This window comes from Oncorhynchus kisutch, linkage group LG15, assembly GCF_002021735.2.
Source record: "Oncorhynchus kisutch isolate 150728-3 linkage group LG15, Okis_V2, whole genome shotgun sequence".
Taxonomy (NCBI): domain Eukaryota; kingdom Metazoa; phylum Chordata; class Actinopteri; order Salmoniformes; family Salmonidae; genus Oncorhynchus; species Oncorhynchus kisutch.
The window spans coordinates 38,793,128-38,800,689 of record NC_034188.2 but is presented as its reverse complement, the minus strand read 5'-3'; the positions used below and the strand labels follow the sequence as shown (position 1 = coordinate 38,800,689).

At 42.8% G+C, this 7,562-nt stretch overlaps 1 pseudogene; it reads right to left on the bottom strand.

Moving 5' to 3' along the window:
- Positions 1-548: 548 nt before the first annotated feature.
- The window catches only part of LOC109904733 (glycine receptor subunit beta-like), a 46,087-nt pseudogene continuing 39,073 nt past the window's right edge, over positions 549-7,562 (bottom strand).

Below are 7,562 nucleotides of genomic sequence, written 5' to 3'. Positions count from 1 at the left end.
GTCATGTGAGAGATGGTCAAAAGTTACAATTATCGTCGTGGCAATGTCATATAACCATCTGAACAAGGATAAGGTGTTTCATATATCAACAGGAGTACTGGAGAAAAAAAAAGGTCATATTAATAAACATTGATAGATCTAATATACTGTATTTATATTCATATAAGCAATTTTTTACATGCAATTGTAAACTTTTTGCCAATGCCATCTTATCAAACTTGCAAGCACGTTCCGGCAATTAGCACCAAAAAGCAGAGGATCTGGCTATTTACACTAATATTTTCAATAAATAATTAATTGGATCTATTTTAATTTATACTTAAAATTTAAAAAAAAAAACTCATTCTTGATCAATTTTTCTTTGATTATTATTTTCTTAATTCTATCTATTGTCAAATAATTTGTATATTATTCATCTCATGAAATACACCTGTGATGCTTTTCTTCTTTTCCTAGTGCCAATCATGAATTAATGGACGATGTGATTTTTTTCTAGTGCCAATAATGATAGTTAATAATATATAGATTCATATAAATACATAAACAACTTGAATTAAGGAAGAATGGATCAAAATACGAGATCACAGGGCAAAGATGGAAATTAGTAGAAAATGTGCAAGCACAGCTGGCTGTGCCCAAAATCCTTAAATTCCTTCCATGATCACAAGTACATGGACCAATAGGTGACGTTGAAAAAGAGGAGAAGGGGAAGAGGGCTCGGGCGTAGAGGTCGACCCACTTGGCGGCTGAGGGGATGACGGGTTTGGGCGGTGGCGGTTTCTTGGCCTTGGCCTGGCTTTTGCTAAGGCCGTGAGGCAAGGTGATGGGCTTCCCGTAGCAGTCGAAGTTGGAGAGGTCAAAGTCCTGCGGCAGTGAGCCAACAATGCTGAAGTCATTGGTGCGCAGGTCCGACTTGGAGGTGCAAACCTTTTTGCACCGGGTCTCTCCCACCTGGAAAAGGGAAAAGTGGATAGAGTAACAGCTGTACAATCATTGGAGGAGCAGAGGGTCAGCCAAAGAGCAGTGCCCCTTAACCCCTTAACTGCTTAAGTGCTGTGCTCAAGTGCACAATGGCAGTGGGTGGTGAGGTGGTGATAGGAATAATTGAAAACATTGCATTAGTCCCACTACTCCAAACACTCCTGTCCAGTCACTCTCCAGGCTCTCTGAATTTCTCTCAGTTAACGGCAACATACATCTCGGCAGGCAATGCAACAGGAGTCAGCTAGAGCTCCAATCACATCCCATTTCCTCCTCCCTTGCCACAGATGGCAGCTTACCGCCAACTCTGAGCCATTGCGGCCAGAGCCAGAGAGACGTCGACAGTAGTGTTAAGCCAACCTGAGAGGAGCCTGACTCAACGTGGGGGGGAAAAAAAATCAACAAATGCCCTGCTCTGTTTCTGTCATACCCAGCGACTCACAGGCTCACATTTAAGGAGCCGGGGAAGCGCGGGAGGAACGCAAATGGGTGCCACAGATCACCTGGCCCTTATTACCAGGGGAAAGGGGAGACAATGGAAGAATAAAGGACTTGCCTGACTCGACTTTGGAAAGGAATGGTGATGATGCTTGCCATACCCTTTGTACATCTCAAAGCCTGTCCTCCGAGCATCTCCAATTGAATTAGGCCTTCATTCGTGTGACATTCTGACATGAGCTGATTTATGACTGCGGTGCTTTGCCAACCCTGTCAGAACTCTTTGGTGTGGTTTCGGTCAGATCTGTTCAGTTTTTTCCTATGGTTCTAGGGTGGTTGTAGGGTAGGATGGAGACATATGGAGATGATCACTCTTGCACGTCCATATATATACACTGTAAATATATCTATATATGTGTATAATAGAGGTCGACCGATTAAATCGGCATTGCCGATTACTTAGGGCCGATTTCAAGTTTTCATAACAATTGGTAATCGGCATTTTTGGATGCCGAGTACGGCCGATTACATTGCACTCCAGGAGGAGACTGCGTGGCAGGCTGACCACCTGTTATGCGAGTGCAGCAAACATCCAATAGGCAAAGGTATATGAAATACAAATGGTATAGAGAGAAATAGTCCTATAATAACTGCAACCTAAAACTTCTAACTGGGAATATTGAAGACTCATGTTAAAAGGAACCACCAGCTTTCATTTCTCATGTTCTGAGCAAGGAACTTAAACGTTAGCTTTTAGACATACATATTTTACATATTGCACTTTTACTTTCTTCTCCAACACGGTGTTTTTGCATTATTTAAACCGAATTGAACATGTTTCATTATTTATTTGAGACTAAATTGATTTATATATAAGTTCAAATAGTATTGTTGTAATTGTCTTTATTACAGATATAAAAATTTGCCGATTAATCAGTATTAATCGGTCCTCCAATAGTCGATATCGGCGTTGAAAAAAATCATAATCGGTCGACCTCTAATGTATAAATCTCGACATATACAAAGGGTGCAACATTTTGACAGTGTAGTGGTGTTGTGCAGTGGAGTTGTTGTCAAACCACGGTATTACTTTCATGCTAACTGGCAGTTTCTTTCAGGAAGAGATGAGAATGCAACAGATACACAATTACCTCATGCATGGCAGAATGTCCCTAATGTTGATGTTTTGGAGCTGTAATCTGGATTTTCTATTTTTTTCTTTGGTGAATCGACATGCTGTTATGTTACAACAGAATCAGTGGGAAGTAACTTCTGAAAACACACATTTCAATCTTTCTCATCGGCTACAGGGGAAATTAGACACTAATCATACAGTTGCTACTTTTTCATTCAACCATTAAGCTCATTAATTGGCGTTAATTCGATTTGCGTTTGATTGGAACATATTCCACTAGAGTCATCTTCTCGCAAATCGCTCAGCACAATACTCTGCACAAGTCTTGACTAACATACATGACGATGTAAATACATTTCTATGAAGTGTATGATGGAAAATAACATTTCACAAACTAAATCTGTACCTGTGTCAATCTTTTTTCCATGCAAGGCCAGAGTGCAGGAGATGTTATGACAATTCAATCACTCATAAATGCCATCTATTGGTATCTCTAACTTCCCTCTCATCATGCCTAAAGATATACGCAAGTTTAAATAACCATTCCTCATTCAACTGTGAGGGAAGTGGTTAGGGACAACTTCATCTTGACCTTAGATCAGTGTCTGGGGGCAACTTATTTCTAAAATCACACAAACCTCCCCCCACTCACCAGAAACAAGCCCATCCCCTTCCCCACCTTTCCCTCACCCGCCGCACACAACCACCCCTCACCCACCTGCAGCGTGCTGACATGACAGGGTGTCCCGCTGGTGCCATTGACTGTGTTGTTCCTGCCCGTCGCCTTCTCCTTTCCCTTTGCCTTGGACGCCATCTTGGCCTTCTCTGCCTCAATGCGCTTGGGGCTGTTGAGCATCACCTGCACCACGGCGTACTCCACCAGCGAGGCGAAGCCAAACAGCAGACATGCGATGAGCCAGACGTCGATGGCCTTCACATAGGACACCTTGGGCAGCTCTGAGGCCAGGGACGTGCACTCAGAAGACAGGGAGAGCACCGAGAGGATCCCTGGGAGTGAAGATGTGGCCTTGTTAAACATCCAAGGAAGGAGAGCATAGCTGAGCGTTGGGGATACTTCTACATTTGTCTTAAGATCTCAAATTAGCATTTGACCTCTGGACTCTCTAATGCGCGACATAAAATGCACAGCAGACAAGGAGATTCAACTTCAGACCATGAGGATCGCAGTATTTTATTAGTTTTCATCATTGCCTTTAAATCAGAGGTCTAGACTTTGATCTAAACCAGGTGAGTGGTAAATAGCAGGGATAAGACACAGCAGCCCTTGAGAGTTGGAATTGAATACCCCTGGAATACAGTACATAATAATGGATATATGAATCACCTAAACTAGGCAGTGGTAATGAAACACTCACAAGCCCATATCCCAGGATCTACAGTACAAAGGGCCCAATTATAAACCTCCTTTACAGTTCTCATTCTAGTGATGAAGATGGTTCAAATAGCCACTGATAACGGAGGGCTATTTTTTTTTTTTTTCTCCAAATGAACAATTAATCTAGGTTGTTGTATGCATATAAATCTTCATATAAAGTTCACCGTAGCTCCGAAATCATTTTCATCACAGCATGTAAGATGGCCTATTTTTACATAAGACAAGGAAGATGTTGGCTCTGTTGAAACAGCATAATGCTTTGTTTGCCGACGCTTGGCCCCCGATGGGGCACTTTATTGTGGGAACAAAATGAGTTTGAAACCGACACACAGAGTAGGAAGCATGTATGGAAGTATTCCATACATTTATTAACATGTACGCAAACATACACACACGCTCACAGAGATGAATGAATGACATATGTCAAATGGTCACATTTTTATTTTTTATTTTTATTTTTTTTTACCTTTATTTAACCAGGCAAGTCAGTTAAGAACAAATTCTTATTTTCAATGACGGCCTAGGAACAGTGGGTTAACTGCCTGTTCAAGGGCAGAACGACAGATTTTGTACCTTGTCAGCTCGGGGATTTTAACTTGCAACCTTTCGGTTACTAGTCCAATGCTCTAACCACTAGGCTACACTGCCGCCCCGGCAATATGGGAGAAGAAAATCCTGACTGACCTTTGCTGATCCCGTTTACTGAGGTGTCATGAGATGGCCCTCCAGAAGAAATGGCGGGATGGGATGAAAGTGACAAACAGCTGGAGGTGAATGGTCCTCTTATCCACACAGCTCTTTCCAGACCCATCGGACTGTGTGACGTCAAATGGGTGAGAAGTTGACATTTCCGACTCATGCAGGCTTGTTGACAATGGACCAGGCGAGTTACCCATACAAAATAAAAAGGTATCATTATCTATTATGTATCATGTAGGGGCGACAGTGGAAGGACAATGGGTGGTCCCATTCACATTGCACTCCCTTGGACAGACAGTGAAAAAGTAACATGGGAGACTAGATTATATGAAAAAATGGAAAGCAATCATGTCATCATGCAGTGATGGCTAATATTAGGCTGCATTTGATGCCTCGAGATGTCAAGACTAGCCTCGAAATCCAAACTGAATCACACTACCGTTTCACTATTGCTTCAATTAGTGAAGCGAAACAATAGTGAAACTTGGTGTGATTCAGTTTGGATTTGGAAGCGAACACCACAGACAACACCACAGTGACATGGGAGACTAAAGCAGGCTTGTCTGTTACCCAAAGGGACCAAGGAATCACTGCTTTCAGGGTAAGGCTAGGATAGGGGTTTTACGGTCAGTGGTTAGGATAGGGATCAGAGGTCTTACCCAGAGGGACCCTGGCAGCGCTGGCATCAGGTTTGATCCATAATGAGAGCCAAGAGAGGACCATGATGAGGAGTGTGGGGGCATAGACTCTCATCATGTAGAAGCCCACCTGCCTCCTCAGGGTGAAGATCACCTCCACACACGTGTAGTAGCCTAGAGAAGTAAAGACAAGGGGGGGGCAGAGGAGTGTGAAAAGCCTGCACAACCAGATTAATGTTGGCCATCCCTTGCATAAGTATGTACATTAACAAACTAAAGTGTACCAAGTTTTTCAAGCTACTGTTAGGGTAACACACATTCATAACGAAGTAATCTAAAAATGTATTTGGGTATACAATAATATGACTACTAAATGACTGTTGTGATAACTAACTATAATTGCTAAATACCATTGCATTACATCGGTCTATGAATGAAATCATAATAATGAGTTTGACTAAGGACAAGCAGAGGGAGAGAACGCATCATCATCAAGATACCCTATATACCAGGCTAAATGTGTATGTTCTCACACTCGTCTAATACCGGAGGCTATTTCCTCTTGGATCTTTTTTCAGAAGCAGAACAGGAGGGGCAGCCCCTGGCGTGTTCCATTTTGTCAGATTCCGCTCTCTTTCCCCCTATCTGCTAAAGCTCTGCTGTTTAATTGCATTTGTGAATAACCATGGTATCTCACTTCCTAGACAGACTGCTGTTTCACCATTTCTTTCCCTTGTTATCTGCTTTGGAGTAACGTCATTGAAACACGTCTCTCTCATGTTCCCCTTCAGTCGGTCACTCGGTATAACACACTAGGGGAGTCAACGACCAATCGTATTCACCTTAAGAAAACTGAAATCACGCCCAATGGATGCTGAGCCCGCCCCCTTCATGGCTATAATAAATCAGGGCTCGCACTCATTTCCTAATTTCTTTGCTCTTCAGCTCTTGTCACGCAATTTCCAAACTTTTCAAGCACACGAAGACCACGAGATTCGGCTCCGACTTAGTTGTCTGTTAGTGGGAACAGTGCGTACTCCTCCCCCTAGATCAGGGGTCTCCAACATGTCGATTGTGAACTACCAAGTAGCTTGCAGCCCACCCATGAGTAGCTCGCCAAACAATTCTGAAAGTACATCCAAATTTCAAGAAAATTAAAACTGAGAAAACTATTTAGGAAAATTTAACAATATGGGAGAAGAAAATCCACAGATTTTATAGGGCCCCCCTTAGAGTAATTAATTAACCATTATTCTACCAGATATATTGGCAGAAAACAGTGCACTACTTTCTCTTGTACACTAAGAACCTGGGGAAGAGTTGCAGAGGAGAATAGAAGAGGAGAATGTGCCAATTTAAATGTCTCGAAAAAATATTGTAGCTTGTAACATGTTTAATTTTTTAAAAGTAGCTCTCATGCTAGAAAAGGTTGAAGACCCCTGCCCTAGATGTTGTGAGTGTTGTGTATTGGTTTTTGCTTTTAAAAAAGCAACAACTTTCTGCTCTGCTTGTGTAGCTAAAGCTTCCTTACTTGGGTAGGATTTGTGTTTGCTAAAAGCCCATTAATTGCTGCTCTGCTTGTGTAGCCAATGCTTCCTTACTTTAATAAGATGGCCAGCGTAAGACTAAGTTCAAAAAGGCTGACCTCCAACCGCGCCTTAGGGCATGTGGTTTCAGAATGTCAATTTAAGATATTCGCGAGTGCGGTCCTGTTTGCCTGGGGTGAAAACACACTCAGGAGTGAGGTCAGGAGGGATCAGCAGTGGTTGTCGGAGTTGATAGGGGTGTCATCCCAGCCGAGGTGAGGCTCATTCCAGTTTTTCTGGCACTGTTCAGAGTCTGGATTCTGGTGATAATATACTATCCCTGGTTAGCTCTAGAGAGTTTTCAGAGTCTGAATTGGATGACATTAGTCAGCAGCCTAAAGCCCTGGCTTTGGATTCGGTGGGGGAGAGTGAACCATTGGTGGTTAATGCGCCTATGATGGAGCTGTGTCATAGGGCAGCAGATCACCTGGGGGCGGATTGGCCATCTTCTCCCCCAGAGTGAAGTTCCTCCAGGTTTGGGGGAAGGTATTTACCTTGTGACCTGCAGTGGTGAAGCGTAGCTTACCGCTGTTTAAAGATTTAGCCTGATGAGCTAAAGTCAACCTGGGATTCCCTTCATTCAGCCATGTTGGTGCTACCAGGTTATTTAGACTTCATGAATATAGAGGGTATGGAGGTGGCGGGACTGGTTTACATACAGCCGATGGATGGAAAGCAATTTACTTGAC